Raw genomic sequence first — 19,574 nt, forward strand, 5'->3', positions numbered from 1 at the left:
TATGGTCAAATGGTAGTGTTACCACCCAAATAGTTGGAGTATACTGTCATTCTTGTCTCACTACACCATGGATCACAACAAAAAATGAAAATGATTTTCCAATTGCTAATATAGCCAAATATTATTTGACATGAGACTTTTTAAAAAAAAACTAACACCCAGATTTCATAACTAACACAACTCTCAGTTTATTAACAAAAGAAAACTTTCTCAATGAAGATGCAATATTTCGATAACATACTCAGTTAGTAATATAATAATGTAAAATCTGAATTATTCCACAGATATTATTTTTCTGAAAAAAAGACTTTAGATCAGTGGCTTATTCTTGAAGTCGATAGAATAAAAAGCAGAACCTTTCAAAGTCTATAGTTCTGATGTACTGACTTATGTGATCAAGTCACTCATCTTGCATAATTGTCTCAAGAGACTTTTAGACAGAGCTTGGTCAGAAAGTACAGTAATGAAAAGCTCCTGAAATCATCTTTCAGAAGAATAAACAGGTTTTATCCTGAGCTGAACAAGATAATTTTCATTTTAGAAATAACTGGGGTCAGCTGCAGTAACCCTTCCACATGTACAACTGCAAACAAGATGCTGATGCACTGTTCAAACAGCTCCTGCAGGATCCACAGATGAAGAATCGGTTATCATCAGTCATATGATTTCCAAGAAGTCTTGTTAAAAAGAAACATTAAATTCTACAGTGACATTTCAACAACCTCTTTTTAGAAAACACTAGCTATTTCTACAAAACTTGAATAAATCCAATTTTCCACAAAATCCTTCAAAATGTAATTCCTCCAAGAAACATTAAATATTAGGTATCTCCATAACAGTAGGATTTATAACAGCCTTCAGGAACAGATAGACCTCAAAATAATAATACACAGATAGCAGGATATTTCACTGTGTCAAAGTGGACAGAAGACAAAAATCTAGATATTGTTTAACAAAAAAAACTGAAGAGGTTAATTGTAACATTGTTGGGGCTTGTTGTGCTTACTTTGTTCTTTTTTTCTGATTGTACAACGATCTGTCCTCTAAACTACTGCCTCCAATTCTGGAGAACACTGACATGAAAATTTGTAGCTTTTATGCCTGTCACCTACTTTACACTGAATTTCCAACCCATGTAACAGGATTCCCCCAAACTCCATAAGCCTTTAGTTTCGCGGATAATCACTTTTGCAGTATGTAATCAAATATCTTTTTGAAGTCATATGGATAACAACTGGAGATTTTTTGTATGTCATATCTGTTGCCACCTTTGGAACTTCGAATACATTGTGTAGACATGTCTTGCTCTTCACATGCTGACCCTCTCTGATCAGTGCATGTGCTCAGTCACTTTTTCCCCGTTAAGAGATTCCAGTAATATCTCCACAACTGACATTAAGCTGGCAGCTCTGTAGTTTCCTAAAGGACAGGGAGTAATCTTCAATTACTGTTGATGAAACAATAGACTAGATTTGATTTAGAGCAACAAAATGAAAATGTTCAATTGGATTGATCTTGAAAACTGAATTCAGTTAAAAAACATTCTACACTGGAGAAGTGTGGTGAGGTGACAGGAACTGAATGAAATTAAAATCAAACTATTGCGAACAGTGCAATTAATTTTATTCACAATTTCTAATGCCAGGAAATCTTCAATTTGTAACTGAGTTCTGTAATAAAGAAATGACTTCAAACTTTGAGTTTTTTAGGTTTGGCAGATGAAAGCTATGATGCAGATAGCCAGATTGGGATTCAATGCAGCTGAGAATTAAAGGTTCTGATTGAGAGACCCTGACACTTCTACTCAAAGGACCAGCAGTAAGGGGTGGGGAATGTCTGTGGAGTGGGAGACATGGGAGATGGAGTTGCTGACAATTAATGGCACTTTAAACTAAGGTGCTAGATGCTCGGACCTGACAATTCATAATCTGAAATGTTAAATCGTTTCTCCATTGAGCCCAGTCTTGTTATTCTGTCAGATTTGCCTGTGTGCTGGAGGATATTATTTTGCATTAGTATTAAATTTGCACTGTGAGTCTAACCAGCAAGGGCAGCAGACCTTTCTCATATACACAGGCACTTTCCACACTTGCCATCTCATGGAGCAGCCTGCTATGATCAACAAGATAACAGCAACCACCAAGATGACTAACATTCAAATTTGACATGAGCAACAGGCAGGCAGCCCCCCAGATTCATCAAACTCATTTGTAGTTAAAAACAGCTTTGAACAGTTTGAGCACAATATAGAAATTTGGAATTCAGCTGGATGTCAAGTTCTCAAGTTCACTCTGAAAATCTATAGTGTATTTTCTGAAGATAGGATTTGTTTGGTGACAAGGTTCTCATCAACTGATCAAAGGATTGGCAGGGTGTCCCTTTCGGTACTGGGGCTAGGCCTGTTAAAGAACAAAGAAAAACAAAGAAAATTTACAGCCCAGGAATAGGCCCTGCAGCCCTCCAAGCCAGACCCAATCCAAATCTACTGTCTAAACCTGTTGCCCAATTCCTAAGCATCTGTATCCCTCTGCTTTCCACCTACTCATACATCTGTCCAGATGCATCTTAAATAAATCTACCATTCCTGCTTCTACCACCTCTGCTGGCAATGTGTTTCAGATGCCCACCACCCTCTGTGTGAAGTAATTGCCACATGTATCCCCCTTAATCTTTCCATCTTTCACCTTGAAAGCATTACCTCTTGTTATTGAATCCTTCACCCTGGGAAAAAGCTTGTCTCTATCCACCCTGTCTATACCCTCATGATTCTGTAAACCTCAATCAGGTCCCCCCTTGATTTCCTTTTTTTCAAATGAAAACAAACCTAACCTACTCAACCTCTCTTCATAGCTAACACCTTCTATACCAGGCAACATCCTCGTAAACCTTCTCTGCATCCTCTCCAAAGCATCCACATCCTTTTGGTAATGTGGCAACCAGACTGTACACAGTATTCTAAATACGGCCGAACAAAATGTCTTGTACAATTTTAACATGACTTGCCAGCTCTTATACGCAATATCCCTTCCAATGAAGATAGGCATACTATATGCCTTCTTGACCACTCTAAGCATCTTTGAACCTTCCCTGTGATTGAGGACCCAAGCAGCAAAAGTTCTGCAAACTGAGATCTGCGGGTCAATCAGAGGCAGCAATTGTAACAGCTAAAGGACTCTGGATCAAAGCTGAGAGAAGGCAGGTTATTGATTGTAAGCATGAAATAAGGTAAGGACACAAAAGTGGTTTTCATTTGCCAATACCATCCTCTTGGATGGCAGATACCTTTGATCAGGTAGTGATTGCAAATGAGAACAACCCTAGAGGGCACCTGCAAGCACAAGAATATTTGTTGAGCATCACTTTGTGTGAGGGCTATGCAACCCCATTAAATCCCTGAACTACCAATGAATTGCAAGGGGTTCAGAGATAATGGGTGTCAATTCTCACATGAATAAGCCTAACCGACATCTTGCTTGATTATCAGAAAACCTGTGTCAATCCCTTCTGCAGTGATTGTTTCAGGGTCAGCCAGGTGGACCTCCAAGAATATGTGTTCCCTGATTGAGGCTGTTAACCTGGTCCAGTCAAGGAGTCCCGTCTGACAGATATAAACAGGACATAAAAAATATGCACTAGCGCAATTAGGCGGTTTTGTGGGGGTACAAGAAAAAGAATAGAAAAACGGAAAAATAAATAAATAAACAGGAGTGTCGGAGGTTCTGCTCATTCTGAGAGCCGGCTGTAAGGGAACTGAATCAGTGTCAAGGACTCTCCAAATGTAAATAAAGGGTGACTTGGTGACAGGATAGCAGCCTTTGTGGAGTTATTTTGGCTTCCATCCTCTGGTTTTGGGCAGACTGATACCGGGTATCTTCTGTAAATAAACTACTATGGCTGCCATGTTTCCTGTTACAACGGTCCACATCAAATCCAGTCCTGAAATTTAGCATGTGGATAAATTGGGAAACTATTAAAAGGCTACTTTTCTGACTATATTCATTTAGGAGACGAATTTATCTGCTGACCAGCAGCATTAAAAAAAAACTGGCCCTCAATTTTTCTTTGCATTTTGGAATCACAATCATGCTTAATCTTTCTTCTGGTGGCATTTATTTCTCTCGGGCACAAATACTCAAAATTTCATTTTTTTAATTAATTGTGTTATGTGATTTTGATGTGCCCTATCCACCAGCAGAGGTGAAAGGAAAATACACTAACCTTTAATAATATTTTTTAAAACTTTAGCATTAATAAATTGTTCATGGATTTATGAGCACTAGCAATACTGTTCAAAATTGTCAGCTAAAGTATTTGACCTTTAATGTAAAAAGTTGTATCATTCCTCAGGATCCAGAAACATCTCAGAACACTTCAGAATTAATCCACCATGGAGTTGAAGGTCATATAATTCAAATTAATTTACTTGAGTGTTGGCACTAAATAGAACAGGGAAAATAAAACTGTCCCTTTGCTCTCTCGGACATCAATTTGTATTCAGTCTTGACAGACAGACAATTAAAAATTATTTCTCAGAATTGTGAACATTCCCATGAAATTAATATGAACAATCTTAATGACATTCCCAGTGGGAATATCTGTATAACTAAACTTTGCTTAAATTAGACAATAATGAGCAATAATTGCCAATCTTGTTTAAGACAAACATATGTGAAAAATGAAAATGACACATTGACATGCCAATGGTTAATCTGACAAAATGCTGAGGTTCAAGTACCTTTTTATAACAATCCAATGGTGGTTCTGATCATAAATTACAGAATTCTTCAGTTTAAATCAGCGGTTTTGGGAACTGCTGAGGGTTTGTTGGTTGCCGCTGGGCAGGAGTTATCGCTGTTAAAATCAGAATGATATCAACTGGCCAAAACCCAGAGGTCAACGAACGAGGTCAGACTCTGCAATTTCAACTCAATTGCTTTGAGTAATTTTAAGCTATGCATTCTGTATCTCCAAGATGCACTCAGGGCATGATGGCCAACTGCATGTGAACTGTATATGAAGAGACAGTTCATAAATGAATGGTAGTTACAGTGCAAGGGCAGTTCCCATTTTCAATGACCTTCACTGGAATTACTGCAGCATGCAGTCAGAAGGAAGATTTTCCCTGTGACTGGAGGTAGCTGATGACCTAAGTCAAAATAATTCTGTATCCAGCAGCAGGGTCTCCTGTCCTCATTGATGCTGTACTTAGCAATGGAAAGGACATGTAATTAGTTGGACTGGTGTCATACCGGGATGCTGCCACTTTCCCAACTCCACTAAAATTAAATTCTGTATGGAAAATGCCTTCACGTCTCACCTCCAATCAAGGCCCTGAATATTGGAAAAATAATGACCACGTAAAAGTGCAAACCCGCAATTGCCAGATTTAATCACTCTGCAAGTTAGTCAGTCACTGGCGTGCATTGTGAACAGTAGCTAAAACCAGTAGGACAGCTTGTTGCCTGAGGCGATAGGGATGTGCAGCGTGAGAGGTAGATGGGATGTGTGGTTGAGAGTGTGCAGCTGAAAAAGCACAGCAGGTCAGGCCGCATCCAAAGAGCAGGAGAATCAACATTTCAGGAAAGAGCCCTTCATCAGAAATGAGGCTTGTGAGACGAGAGGGTGGGGAGATAAATGGGAGGGGAGTGGGGCTGGGAGGAATGTAGCTGAGAGTGTGGTAGGTAGATGGAGATGTGGGTAATGGTGATAGGTTGGAGAGGAGGGTGGAGCGGATACTTTGGAAGGGAGATGAACAGATAGGACAGGTCATGAGGGTGGTGCTGAGTTGGAAGGTTGGAGCTTGGATAAGTTGGAGGGAGGGGATTTGAGAAAACTAGTGAAGTCCATATTGATGCCGTAAGGTTGGAGGGTCCCAAGGTGGAAGATGAGGCCTTTTTTATCTAAATATCAGATGGTTAGAGGAGACCCAGGACCTGCATGTCCTAGGCAGAGTGGGAGGGGGAATTGAATTGTTCGACCACAGGGTGGTGGGGTTGGTTGGTGCAGGTGTCCCAGAGATGTTCTCTGAAGTGCTCTGTGAGTAGGTGTCCTGGCTTCCCAATATAGAGGAGAATGAATCAGAAGCAACGGATGTAGTAAATGACATTTGTGGAAGTGCAGGTAAAACTGATGGATGTGGGATTGGCCCAGCAGAGGATGAACAATGAAAGGGAACATGAAAGTGAGAACTCCATTAAAAGCACTTTTATTTTCACCTGTTGACCTCCAAACCCCCTCAGCCAGTCTTTAGAGGTCATTCAGAGTTTCAAAATCCTTAGGCTAAAACCATCTCAAGTATCATTGCATGAATCTGAACAGCCAACACTCTTCTCTGCTGGAATCATGCTGATTATGTTGTGGAACTGACTGGGGGCTATATGGTTAAAAAAAAATCATCATTCACCAACTGTGTAGCCAGAAGTTTTACTTGGCGAAAGTGAGGACTGCAGATGCTGGAAACCAGAGTTTAGATTAGAGTTGTGCTGGAAAAACACAGCAGGTCAGGCAGCATCTGAGGAGCAGGAAAACTGATGTTTCGGGCAAAAACCCTTCATCAGGAATGGGAAAAGTTTTACTTGTTCATCCCCTCCACCTCCTCCTCCTGCTATTGGTTCTTCTCTTCCATCTTAGAAAGTGTGTGATGAACTCTATCCTTCTCCATTTCTTATTGCCTCTACTATACACTGTGCTGGGCTCAGCATACTATGATCATTCTGGTCATAGCTTACCTTCAAACTGATAGAGCCGCAGGGTTGTACAATGATACAGATTTAGAAGGACTTCATTTGGCCCATGATGTCAATGCTGGCTTTTTAATAATGATATTCAATAAATCCACTGCTCAGGTCTTTCTCCATAGCTCTTTTCTTTTCAAGTATTTAACCAATTCTTTTTTGAATGTCACAAGTCAACTTCTACCATCTTTCAGGCAGTACATTCTAGACCATCACCGTTTGAAGTGTAAAGCAATGTTTCATCATGTGATTATCTTTTCACCAATCACTTTGAATCCATGCCCATCGGTATCAATCTTTCAGTATCTTCTCATTTGATCTATTAAAGCAATTCATTTTTTTAAGCATCTTTGTCAAATCTCATCTTAGCCTTCTCTGCTCTAAGAAGAACAACATAGCTTTTCCAGTCTCTCCACAAAACTTCCAGAGAAAACTAAGACACCAGTTGCCATAATTGAAAGTAGAGTCTTATAGAGGTCTGAGGGACTTGGGCTCTGGCAAGATGTGCGGCAGAATCAGGTGACAAGTGTGGCAAGGCCCATCCCACTCTAACGTTTATGTATTTTACTGTGGAAATTCCTCAGTCGCAAGTCACCAGTTCACAATCATTCACATTTGTTCAACATTCTACTAATGCCACAATCCACCTCATTAATATTCAGTCTCCCATTTTGCCAAAATAAGCTCAATGTTGGAAAACTAAACAAGGAAAGTAGAGCATATATCAAGTGGATTCAGCTGGCCACTTGCTCCAAATGAACTCCGTGTTGGAAACTGGACACCAAAGTCTCACAGCAGGCTCTATTGGCCACCATCCATAAGCAGTCTGTATTCACTGACATTGGCATCAGACACATACCAGCCTTTTGGAACATTCATGGTACATCTCCAAACCATTTACATGGTGCTCTGCGCTTCAATGCTGCACATTAGGTTGCACCGGCAACTGACACTATTATGCTGCAGCAAAAGCTTTATGATTTCAGAGTCATACACCTAGCTCATGGACTGGATTATACTGTATCTTAGGTTCCTTACTTACTCTCACAGACCTCCTTTACTCTGAGTCTATCTGGATGTTCATAGTGCTTATGCCTTGCATTGCCTTGCTTTGATCTTCTTCCAACAGTGTTGAGAATTCCTCTAGAAAACTAAGATTGCTTTAACGCAACACTAAAACAGGCTGGCATGATCTGGTGTTGTGGTTCTGGAGAAAGATAAAGTCCCATCTCAGCACCATTCCACCCAGCAGGACTTCCAGAACCTTGTCTAGAAAATGGGTGCCAATGTCCTCATTTCTGCAGTGCTCAGGCAAATGTCAGGCACTGTACAGGACAGCCCTGGATTTACAGTGCTTGTCTGAATGCAACATGCATTTTTTAAGATTGCTCAGGCACAAGGGATGCCAATGAATTCCGGGATATCTGGCGAATGGAGAAATGTTCAGGAATGGCATGTGGTAATATGGAGCAGAAATCAAATATGAGAAATACCATAGAGATGGACTAGGTAATTAATGAGGTGAATATGTTAAGATATAGTGAGAAAACTCATCATGACTTGTGGTGATAAATCCTCCAAAAAACTCATTGCAATTTGGACTTAGCCAAAAAAAAAGATTTTGTCCTAAGGATCTTCCATTAGGGACAGTGATATGTTTAAATATCAACCTAAAATGTGTATTAGTCTACTTTCAGTTGTCCTAATCATTTTCCTGAGCCCAGGAGCTACTACTGTACACTTTAAATTTGTAATAACATTGAAATCAGTTTACCAAATATTTCATCAGTATGTTCAAATGATGTCAATGGCGCCATTAAATGCATGTTCGCAGTTAATAAATCTTCGACTTTGATGGATGGCTTTCATGTAATGCACTTGTGTTAAATGTAGGAGTGATGCCTTGGAGCTGGCTTGCACTTGTGATCAAAAAATCAAAAATGTTAACCTTCAGCAGTTCCCAAACCACCTGTCTTTGAAACTTGCTGTTACTAATATGTTGCAGAGGTTGCTAGTTCAACTATAAAATCCAAGCTATTACCCCAATGCTGAACCGAAATAGTTCTGCACTCTGAGATGCTGTTTGGTGTCTCAAGTGGGAACAAAATATTTTATGTCACTCTTTGAAAATGTTGAGAGGAATGGTTTTGATGTCCTGCCAAAGTTAGGTCATCAGCTCATTTATGTCACTTCCATTTGAGGAAGCTTCTGCACTAGAAAAGACACCTGATATTGCTGGAGAGGAGGGCATGTTAGTGTCTAGCATAAAACAACACATGTAAATGAACATTGGACTTAATTATTGCCTAGTCCTTCAGCAGCTAATTCCATATCAGTTGACATCCTTCTGGAGGGTTATTCTGTGCAGTTGTCTACAGATGAATCTGATAGCATCAAATTCGGGCAATCGTGCATCACCCTTTCTTTGTGCTTTGACACCTGCTATTAAATATTTTGGTAATACATTTCTTTCAGTTGAAGATGGAATCTTGATTAACTTCCAACTTTAGCTCCTTCTCGTTACCCATTTGGCTCTAATTAACTCTGACTGAATTTTAGTTAACCCAGCTTGCTTAGGTCTGACATTTCTCTTTTCTAATAGACTGGATTACAGTGAGAAAAACCCAACTAAAATATTTAACTGAATTGACTTTTCAATGACTTATAGTAGGAATTAAGTAAGTTTTATTAAAAATATGTTATGAGAACCGTAAATGTCATCTTACAAGCTGGTACTTAAAGGCACATTTTAATAGACATGAGCCTTAAAAACCCTAAGACCCTTAGGAGCAAACTAGAAGTATAAACAGATTTCTGTCACCAGAATAAGGGAAGACACAAAGTGGGGAGTTAAGAAGATTTGGATGCAAGCAGTATAATCACAGGTATATAAAGGTTGATGATTTTCAGTATGTATTAGGCAGAGTTTAGCCAGATGAAGTATTGGATAGAATTTTGTTTGTGAATTCTCAACAGTTAGGCTCTCTCTCTGGGGTTGTTTGAATAAACAAAAAAAAACCTGGATACCTCAGTCCTCCTGTGGTCTATGCAGGAGATTAACCACAACAGACTGAGCCGAGTACCTTCAGTTGAATGCCTGACTCCCCCATCTTCCAAACCATTGGAAATAAGCCTTTATTAAATGTCAACGGCAACTCCTTTTTTGAGTTCAGATAATGCCCAGTTAGGGTTAACTGGATCATTTGTGTTCCTCCAATGTGCAATGAAAGATTGAAGAGTACATGGAGCAGGCAAATTCTCCAGTTTTGAGTGGTGTTTGAGGAGCAAGGACTTCTACACCTTAATGCTACCACTTCAACCATTGCTTTGATATTCAGTACATGTGGTTTGTTCTGAGTGAGGTTTCCTCCTTCAAAAAGGAACCCAAAGAGAATCAGCACTGGCAATACTGCAACAAGGATTCCAGCAGAATGCCAATAGACCCAGGAACAGCGGATGCTGCAAATCGAAAACGTACACAGAGAATGCTAAAGAATTGGCAATATCTCAGAAGAGCGAAACAGAGTTAATGTTTTGAGTCCAGTAAAATTTCTTCAGAAGAGCATCTCCTTATATGTCTGGAATGCTAACCATTCATAGAGTCCCCACAGTGTGGAAGCAGGTCATTTGGGCCATCGAGCCCATATCAATGTTCTGAAGAACATCCCACCCAAACCCACCCTCTTACTCTATCCCTATCACCCTGCATTTCTACAATCCTAGACACTGTGAGCAATTTAGCAGAGCCAATCTTTGAGCTATGGAAGGAAACCAGTTTTCAGGGAGAAAATGCAAACATGGACAATATGCAAACTCCACACAGACAGGCACCTGAGGATGGAATCAAACCCAGGTCCCTGGTGCTGTGAAACAGCAGTGCTAACCACTGAGACAGCTTGCTGCCCTTGAGACATAGATAACTGCAGAGACACGCTACCTTCATGGTTAATCAGTAAAATTGCAAGTTACACATATCTTGTGAAAATGTTTCAATAACAACATATTAATAGTTGATTATCTGCAATTCGAACCTCTGTCTCAATCGAAACTGTTTCTCTCTGACCACAGGAACTAAGTCAAATGTCTTCCAAACAACTGAAAAGAACTGCCTTTTAACCACACAATGGAGAAAAGTGGTCAGTTAAGCAATCAGTGCTACTCTATAACATGTCTACATACAACATCTACACTCTTAACTTTGGATTATAAAGAAAAATCTCCAGCTGGTAAAATATAACCAATGATCTAGATTTGTGCAGGGAATCAACATTCTTTCATTATAACAGCAAAGTAGAAATGGCATTTTATCTATATTCATCAGAAGTATATTAAAAATGATTTTTAAAGCAAAGAATTGGTCTGTCACTACTGATCAAAGAATTCCAGCCTGTTAACCCCTATTTTGGACTCTTACACTCTATCTTAATTGCCAGAGCATTGATAAAGTGGTATCGTTTTGATGTTTTGCAGTAATGTTGTTGTGATGTTTATAATGTCAGAGCCCATGAATAAAGGATGAGGTAAATATGTTTAATAAAATGAAACGTTGAAATCTCGATCATTTTATGGATTGATGGTGAGCAGCAGTGGTGAGATTTGTTTTCTCACCATCTGTCAGTGACATTCAATTTCCAAGCTCCGGACGCAGACCATTTTTTTCACGAATAAAATGTCAATTAATTTCCATACAACAGGCTGATTTTCCTATTAAATACCCAACTCTAACTGACATTGCCAAATGCGTAATCATTGTAGCGGGAAGATTGCTTCTGGGAAAGTGCACATGGGAGGAAATATGATGTGGAGTTAGCCTGTTCAAAAGATTGGGTAATTGCAAGTAAAAGTTACATTTAGCACAAATTGTGATCACTTAATAGTAGCTTAGAAAGCATCATGTGACAACCTGGCATAAACACAACCTGGCATAAATGGCCACAACCTCGAACAACTTAATCACTACAGTGACTGTCAGTTGCGCTCTGTTCTTTATGAGCACCTTTGAAGAGACTATTAAGATTAAACTGTTTTCAGGGGCAAGGCCATTGATAAGCCCATTCTAAAATTATCTGAGTTATGGAGAAATTGCCTAATGCACACCAATGAAACTTGTGAATGGTTCTATGTAATCATTTTTAAGCATTGTCAGATATTTTAAATTAGGCACTCAAAAAGACATATTTAAAAAGGTGTCTTTGTTTGTGATAAAGCCATTTTCAGCTGCAAAACTACCTGATTTACCACGTTTAAATATATTAACAAAAAAGTTGTTTTGGGTCCAAACCTTTTTTTTACAGGTGACTTTCTAATATGTGGCCTAATGGTATAGTCTTAGGCCAGAGACTTGGATATCCGATGTTTCTGTTGTGGGACCGAAATCAGTGAGTAGCGAAAATAGCATTTTTATCAGTAGCATACGTTCGAGGCAGCATTAGGATCCCGAAATACAGTTCTTACATGAGCCCCTATTTACACAGTTCTTAAATCTATTAAAATTCCTTACTGTGGTATTTCATCTTTTATCTATAGTGATGGGCTTCTGTCCTGGGAGACAGGAGATGGGTGAAAACACTAAGTGCTGGTTGCTATTTCTGTTGGGATTAAGAGTGCATAATTAAGAGGTGTTAGTCCCTTTGTCTTTTATGTTAGAAAATGTTCGTGAAAATACTAGGCCTGGATGCTCTAAATAAGTTAGAATTTGTACCTGTATTTAATAAAAGAACAAGGATATTAAACAGATTACCGAGCTGGGTTGTGAGATTTGTTGACTATTTGCTGGTGTGAATTTCATTCATACATACAATTTCATATAAGTGCTATTTTGATAGTTTCTTAAAGGGATTATGGCCCAGTTAAAAGGTACTTAACAAATGCATACAAATTGGGGAAAACGTTTGGTGTTCTGTAATCTATTCAGGTCTGAGAGATGGTTGGTAAGGGCTGATTAATATTATAGCATTTTGTGGAGGCTTGACGTGGATGGTCTTGTCCTGTACACTGCACTTATTCAGAGGTAGCAAGGACTGATAAAGTGTGAAAATGCAGTAATCAATTTGAAAAGGTTGTTTTGATTAGAAAAGGTTGTTTTAAATTTGTCACACTTTCCTCATTCCTGATGAAGGGCTTTTGCCCGAAACGTCGAATTTCCTGTTCCTTGGATGCTGCCTGAACTGCTGCGCTTTAACCAGCAACACATTTTCAGCTCTGATCTCCAGCATCTGCAGACCTCACTTTTTACTCTTAAATTTGTCTACCTTATGATAGTAAACTATACTGCAGAACCATGGTGATAAGAATGAAACCATGCTACAGTATGGAGTTATGAATGAATGAAATGGGAATGCAGCATTTGCTTGTGAGTGGGTTAGTAAAGGGGTTATGAATGTATAGACATAAAGTGCTAGGCAAAAGTGAGGACTGCAGATTCTAGAGATCAGAGTCTAGATTAGCGTGGTGCAGAAAAAGCACAGCAGGTCAGGCAGCATCCGAGGAGCAGGAAAATCGACATTTCAGGCAAAAGCCTTTTATTAGGAATGAATTCCTCATGAAGGAATTAATTCATTCCTGATGAAGGGCTTTTGCCCGAAACATTGATTTTCCTGCTCCTCAAATGCTGCCTGACCTGCTGTGCTTTTCCAGCACTACTCTAATCTAGACATAAAGTGCTTGTGAGTGGGAAATATGAAGTGCTTGTGTATGAGGCTCCTGGGTAATCCAAGATGGAGGATAGACAAAATTTCTGACTGTAACAGCTGCTCTTTTTTGAGGTATTTTAGGTGCTGGAGGTGATTCCTTCGAATTCCAGGAGCAACAATTGTTGTTTCATATGCTGTTGCGTTGTTTTGGAACTTTGGGGAAAAAAAATGTCAAAACAACAGCAGTCTTAAAAGGGAGAAGAACAGACAAAGGAAGCACACGGTGAGGTCATTGCAGGAGAGAGAGAGAGAGAGAGAGAGAGAGAGAAAGAAAGAAAACCTGCACAGTTAGTACCTTAGCTGTTTGAATTCATGTATCGTTGGACGTTGGAGAGCATTTGGGAAAATTAACAAACAGTGAAATTCACAACTGATCTTGAAGGAACTGTTTGGGCAAAGTTCACAGCGCAGAATCAGATAAGTTAATCGTAGTTTAAAGTGTGGCCTACAGAGAATCTGCAGTAGTGAGTAGAGTGGGTCCTTACTTGATTATATGTTTTTGGACATATGTCTCTTAAAATATAAGCCAGAACTATTAATTTAACCCTGGGAAGTGTTTGTTGAGGATTAAGATGGTGTTAATTTCTGGGTCTGTAGATTGTGAAGGAGCAAAAATGGCCTTTAATAGAGTGATATGTACTTCTTGTCAGATGTGGGAATTTAAAGAGAGTTTAAGGGTTACTGTGGATTACATCTGCCATAAATGCTGTTTGCTGCAAATCTTATCAGATCGAATGGATTGGTTGGAGAGACAGTTACAATCAATGAGGAATTTGCTACAGCAAATGTATGTGATGGATGGCAGTTACAGGAAGGGGGATAAGTCTCAGATACAGTCACATAGATGGGTTAACTCCAGAAAAGGTAAGAGAGGTAGGCAGCTAATGCAGGAGTCTTTTGTGGATCTACCCATTTCAAACAGGTATGCTGTTTTGGAAAATGTAGGGGGTGATGTAGGGGGAACATAGCATGAACAGCCAAGTTTCTGGTTTTGAGACTGGCTCTAATGCAACGAGGGGTACGTCAGGTTCAAAGAGATCAATTATGTTAGGGGACTCTCGAGTCTGAGGTACAGACCGATGTTTCTGTGGCCAGCAGCGAAAAAGCACAATGGTGAGTTGCTTCCCTGGTGCCAGGATCAAGGATGTCTCAGAGAGGGTGCACAATGTTCTCACGTGGGAGAGGGGCCAGCAAGAGATCATTGTCTACATTGGAACCAACGACATAGGAAGGGAAAAGGTTGAGATTCTGAAGGGAGATTACAGAGAGTTAGGCAGAAATTTAAAAAGGAGGTCCTTGAGAGCAGGAATATCTGGATTACTCAGTGCTACAAGCTGGTGAGGGCAGGAATAGGAGGATAGTGCAGATTAATGCATGGCTGAGGAAGGGAACTAATATACTGGCAGGGAAATTTGTTGGAGCTGCTCAGGAGGATTTAAACTAGTAAAGTGGGAAGGTGGGACCCAGGGAGATAATGAGGAAATCTGAGAATGGTACAGTTGAGAATAGAAGTGAGTGAAACAGTCAGGGCAGGCAGGGACAAGGTAGGACTAATAAATTAAACTGCACTTATTTCAATGTAAGGGACCTAAAAGGGAAGTCAGATGAACTCAGGACGTGGTTAGGAACATGGGACTGGGATATCATAGCAATTACAGAAACATGGCTCAAGGATGGGCAGGATTGGCAGCTTAATGTTCCAGGATACAAATGCTACAGGAAGGATAGAAAGGGAGACAAGAGAGAAGGGAGTGGGGGTCGCATTTTTGATAAGGGATAGCATTACAGCTGTGCTGAGGGAGGATATTCCCGGAAATACATCCAGGAAAGTTATTTGGGTGGAACTGAGAAATAAGAAAGCGAAGATAACTTTATTGGGATTGTTTTATAGACTCCCTAATAATCAGATGAAAATTGAGAAACAAACTTGTAAGGAGATCTCAGCTATATGTAAGAATAATAGAGTGGTTTTGGTAGGGGAATTTAAATTCCAAACATAGACTGGGACTGCCATAATGTTAAGGGTTTAGATGGAGAGGAATTTGTTAAATGTGTACAAGACAATTTTCTGATTCAGTATGTGGGTGTACCTACGAGAGAAGGTGTAAAACTTGATCTATTGTTGGGAAATAAGACAGGGCAGATGACTGAGGTGTCAATGGGGGAGAACTTTGGGGCCAGCACCCATAATTCTATTAGATTTAAAATAATGATGGAAAAGGATAGAGCAGATCTAAAAGTTGAAATTCTAAATTGGAGAAAGGCCAATTTTGATGGTATGAGGCAAGAACTTTCAAAAGCTGATTGGAGGCAGATGTACACAGGTAAAGGGATGGCAGGAAAGTGGGAAGCATTCAGAAATGAGTTAACGAGAAACCAGAGAAAATATATTCCTGTTAGGATGAAAGGAATGGCTGGTAGGTATAGGGAATGCTGGATGACAAAAGAAATTGATGGTTTGGTTAAGAAAAAGATCAAGTGAATCCTTAGAAGAGTATAAAGAAAGTGGGAGTATACTTAAAAGGGAAACCAGGAGGGCAAAACGGGGACATGAGATAGCTTTGGAAAATTGAATTAATGAGATTCCAAAGAGTTTTTGCAAATACAGTAAGGACAAAAAGGGTGACTAGGGAGTGAATAGGGCCCCTCAAAGATCAGCAAGGCGGCCTTTGCATAGAGCCGCAGAAAATGGGGGAGATACCAAATGAGTATTTTGCAATAGTATTTACTGTGGAAAAGGATATGGAAGATATAGACTGTAGGGAAATAGATGGTGACATCTTGAAAAATGTCCATATTACAGAGGAGGAAGTGCCGGATGTCTTGAAACAGGTAAAGGTGGATAAATTCCCAGGACCTGATCAGGTGTACCCTAGAACTTTGTGGGAAGCTAGAGAATTGATTGCTGGGCCTCTTGCTGAGATATTTGTATCATCGATAGTCACAAGTGAGGTGCCTGAAGACTGGAGGTTAGCTAACGTGGTGCCAATGTTTAAGAAGGGTGGTAAGGACAAGACAGTGAACTACTGACCAGTGAGCCTGATGTCAGTGGTGGGCAAGTTGCTGGAGGGAATCCTGGGGGACAGGATGTAAATGTATTTGGAAAGGCAAGGACTGATTAGGGATAGTCAATATGGCTTTATGCGTGGGAAATCATGTCACACAAACTTGATTGAGCTTTTTGAGGAAGTAACAAAGAGGGTTGATGAGGGCAGAGAGAGAGATGTGATCTATATGGACTTCAGTCAAGCGTTCGACAAAGTTCCTCATGGGAGACCGATTAGCAAGGTTAGAAGACAGAGTGTGGTGGTGGAGGGTTGTTTTTCAGACTGGAGGTCTGCGACCCGTGGAGTGCCACAAGGATCGGTGCTGTGTCCTCTACTTTTTGTCATTTACATAATGATTTGAAAGAGAGCATAAGAGATACAGTTAGTAAGTTTGCAGATGACACCAAAATTGGAGTTGTAGTGGACAGCAAAGGGGGTTACCTCAGATTACAATGGGATCTTGACCAGTTGGGCCAATGGGCTGAGAAGTGGCAGATGGAGTTTAATTCAGATAAATGTGAGGTGCTGAATTTTGGGAAAGGAAAATAGTGGGGTCTGGGAGTCCAGAACTAGAGGCAAAGATTTAGGGTGAGAGGTGAGAGATATAAAAGAGACCTACGGGGAAACGTTTTCATACAGAGGGTGGTACATGTATGGAATGAACTGCCAGATGAAGTGGTGGAGGCTGGTGCAATTGCAACATTTAAGAGGCATTTGGATGGTTATATGAATAGGAAGGGTTTGGAGGGATATGGGCCAGGAGCTGGCAGGTGGGACTAGATTGGGTTGGGATATTTGGTCGGCATGGACGGGTTAGACGGTAGGGTCTGTTTCCATGCTGTACATCTCTATGACTCTATGACTGGGTTAGTGATGGGACCTAGAACACAATATCTCATATAGTTCATAACAAATTTAGTAACTCAACGAATCTATTTCCTCTTGTGAAATATAATCTTAAAATTAGAAGTAGGGAAGAAGAGGATGAAATCACAAATCACTTTTCTAATACAAGATTTGGAAAGAATGGAAAACCTAGTCAACAGATGTTGGATTAATAAACATTTCCAAGGCTGAGATGAATAGAATGTTGTTAGACAAGGTTTTTGAAGTGTGATAAACAAATAAGTTTAATTGATGTATGGATCAGCCACATTCTAATTGAATGGTAGACCAGGGGTGAGAGGCAGAATGGCCATACTCTTTTTTTCCCAATGTGATTCTATGATTAGAGGCAAAAGGAGATGATTGCTGCAATTAATTCAATTTAATTTTTGAAAAAATGCACGGTGTGCCTAATGTGAGATGGGAATATTAATAATGGGATTATTGGGATTGTTTTTAACTTTAACTACAGTCAGTTGAGTTAAATATGTGGCTGATTTTGGAAAAAATATTCTCATGAAAAGCTAATGCTGCCAAAATAAAAGTTAGACATTAATTTTGAAAGCTTTTAACAACTCTCATCTCCTGGGTCCACTCAGAATTGCAATTGGATTGATGACAATGTACGGGGTCATGCAATCAATGAGTTAAATTGCAGTTACTTACAAAGCTTGGAATCTGTGTCACACATTAAAAGAGCATAGCAATAATAGAGCAATGTGTTAACCATATGCCAGGAAATCATTCCTTGCAATTTTACTTTGTGAAGTGTCTGAATGATATTTAACTGAGTTGGTGAGTTATTTTTAGAAGTATGCGGAGGCTTGGGGTGAATTTGACCATGCATTTTCAGAACCCTGTCTCAGGGTGAAGAAAGAGTCTCGAACACGTCAGTGGACAGGCCATCACACTGCATGCACAGTTCTAGGTCAGAAATTGCTCTTGAAATTTGGGAGGTCCAGCAGCATCTGTGATAATTTTGTTTCTGTTAATTTTTCAGGGCTAATATGACTTTTTCAAAACTTCTTTCCAAAGAAAGATCCACAGATGCTGCCTGAACTTTTGAGTTTGTCCAGCACACTCTGTCTTTACTTCAGATCTCCAGTATCCTTAGTAATTTGCTATTTGCTCAGTTCTAAGCCCCATGCGTTTATGATACATAGGTCTGATTTTGACTCAAATGTAATAGTTATGATGAAAGCATTACTAGAAAAAAATCTAATTGCATTGTATCGAGTTCAGTCGAGATGTGAGAAGTTTGCCAGGAATGGTGAAAGCTGAGCAGAGATATTTTTGAGGTGTATAAAGTCATGGAAGGTCCAGATAGAGTGAACATGAATTTGATACCTGCCTTTGCTGGAAGGTCAACAAAAATGGAGCATAGGTTAAGTTTATTGACACAAGGATTGGCGGAGAGTTGGAGAGGAATAGTTTCACCCAGAAGGAATAGACATTTATAACTCACTGCTTGAATGAATGGTAAGGCTTGTCACTACTTTGAGAAAGGACCTGGATGTGCACTTAAATTTTAAGGTTGGAAAGTGGGATTTCAAGCAGATAACTTCTCATAGACCAGCTGTTCTACTGTATAACCAATGTCAATAAATCTTCAATTCTGAAAGAATTATAAGGAAAAATACTGAAATAAATGAACTATTTCCTATGTAAATACTTCTTATTCATTACTCAGTTTAAGTTTTTTTTGGACTTCATTTTGTCAAGTTTCTTTTTTTTAGATTGGACTTACAGTGTGGAAACAGGCCCTTCCGCCCAACAAGTCCACACCGACCCGCAATTCACTCATACCCCTACATTTACCCCTTACCTAACACTACAGGCAATTTAGCATGGCCAATTCACCTGACCCACACATCTTTGGACTGTGGGAGGAAACCGGAGCACCCGGAGGAAACTCACGCAGACACGGGGAGAACGTGCAAACTCCACACAGTCAGTCGCCTGAGTCGGGAATTGAACCCGGGTCTCAGGCGCTGTGAGGCAGCAGTGCTAACCACTGTGCCACCGTGCCACCCTAAATTCTTCTTTGAATCATGTAACATTGAGTTACAGAAGTATTTATACATTGTGTTTTTATTACATGCATAATTTTCCATCAAGCAGGAATTAAACAATACTCTCTTTTTTAAATGAACTGTGCAAATAGTGACAATGCAGATAGTGCTCTGTGGAGTTGCATGGTTTGTCTGCATTATGCC

The sequence above is a fragment of the Hemiscyllium ocellatum genome, chromosome 6, assembly GCF_020745735.1.
Source record: "Hemiscyllium ocellatum isolate sHemOce1 chromosome 6, sHemOce1.pat.X.cur, whole genome shotgun sequence".
In the NCBI taxonomy this organism is placed as follows: Eukaryota; Metazoa; Chordata; class Chondrichthyes; order Orectolobiformes; family Hemiscylliidae; genus Hemiscyllium; species Hemiscyllium ocellatum.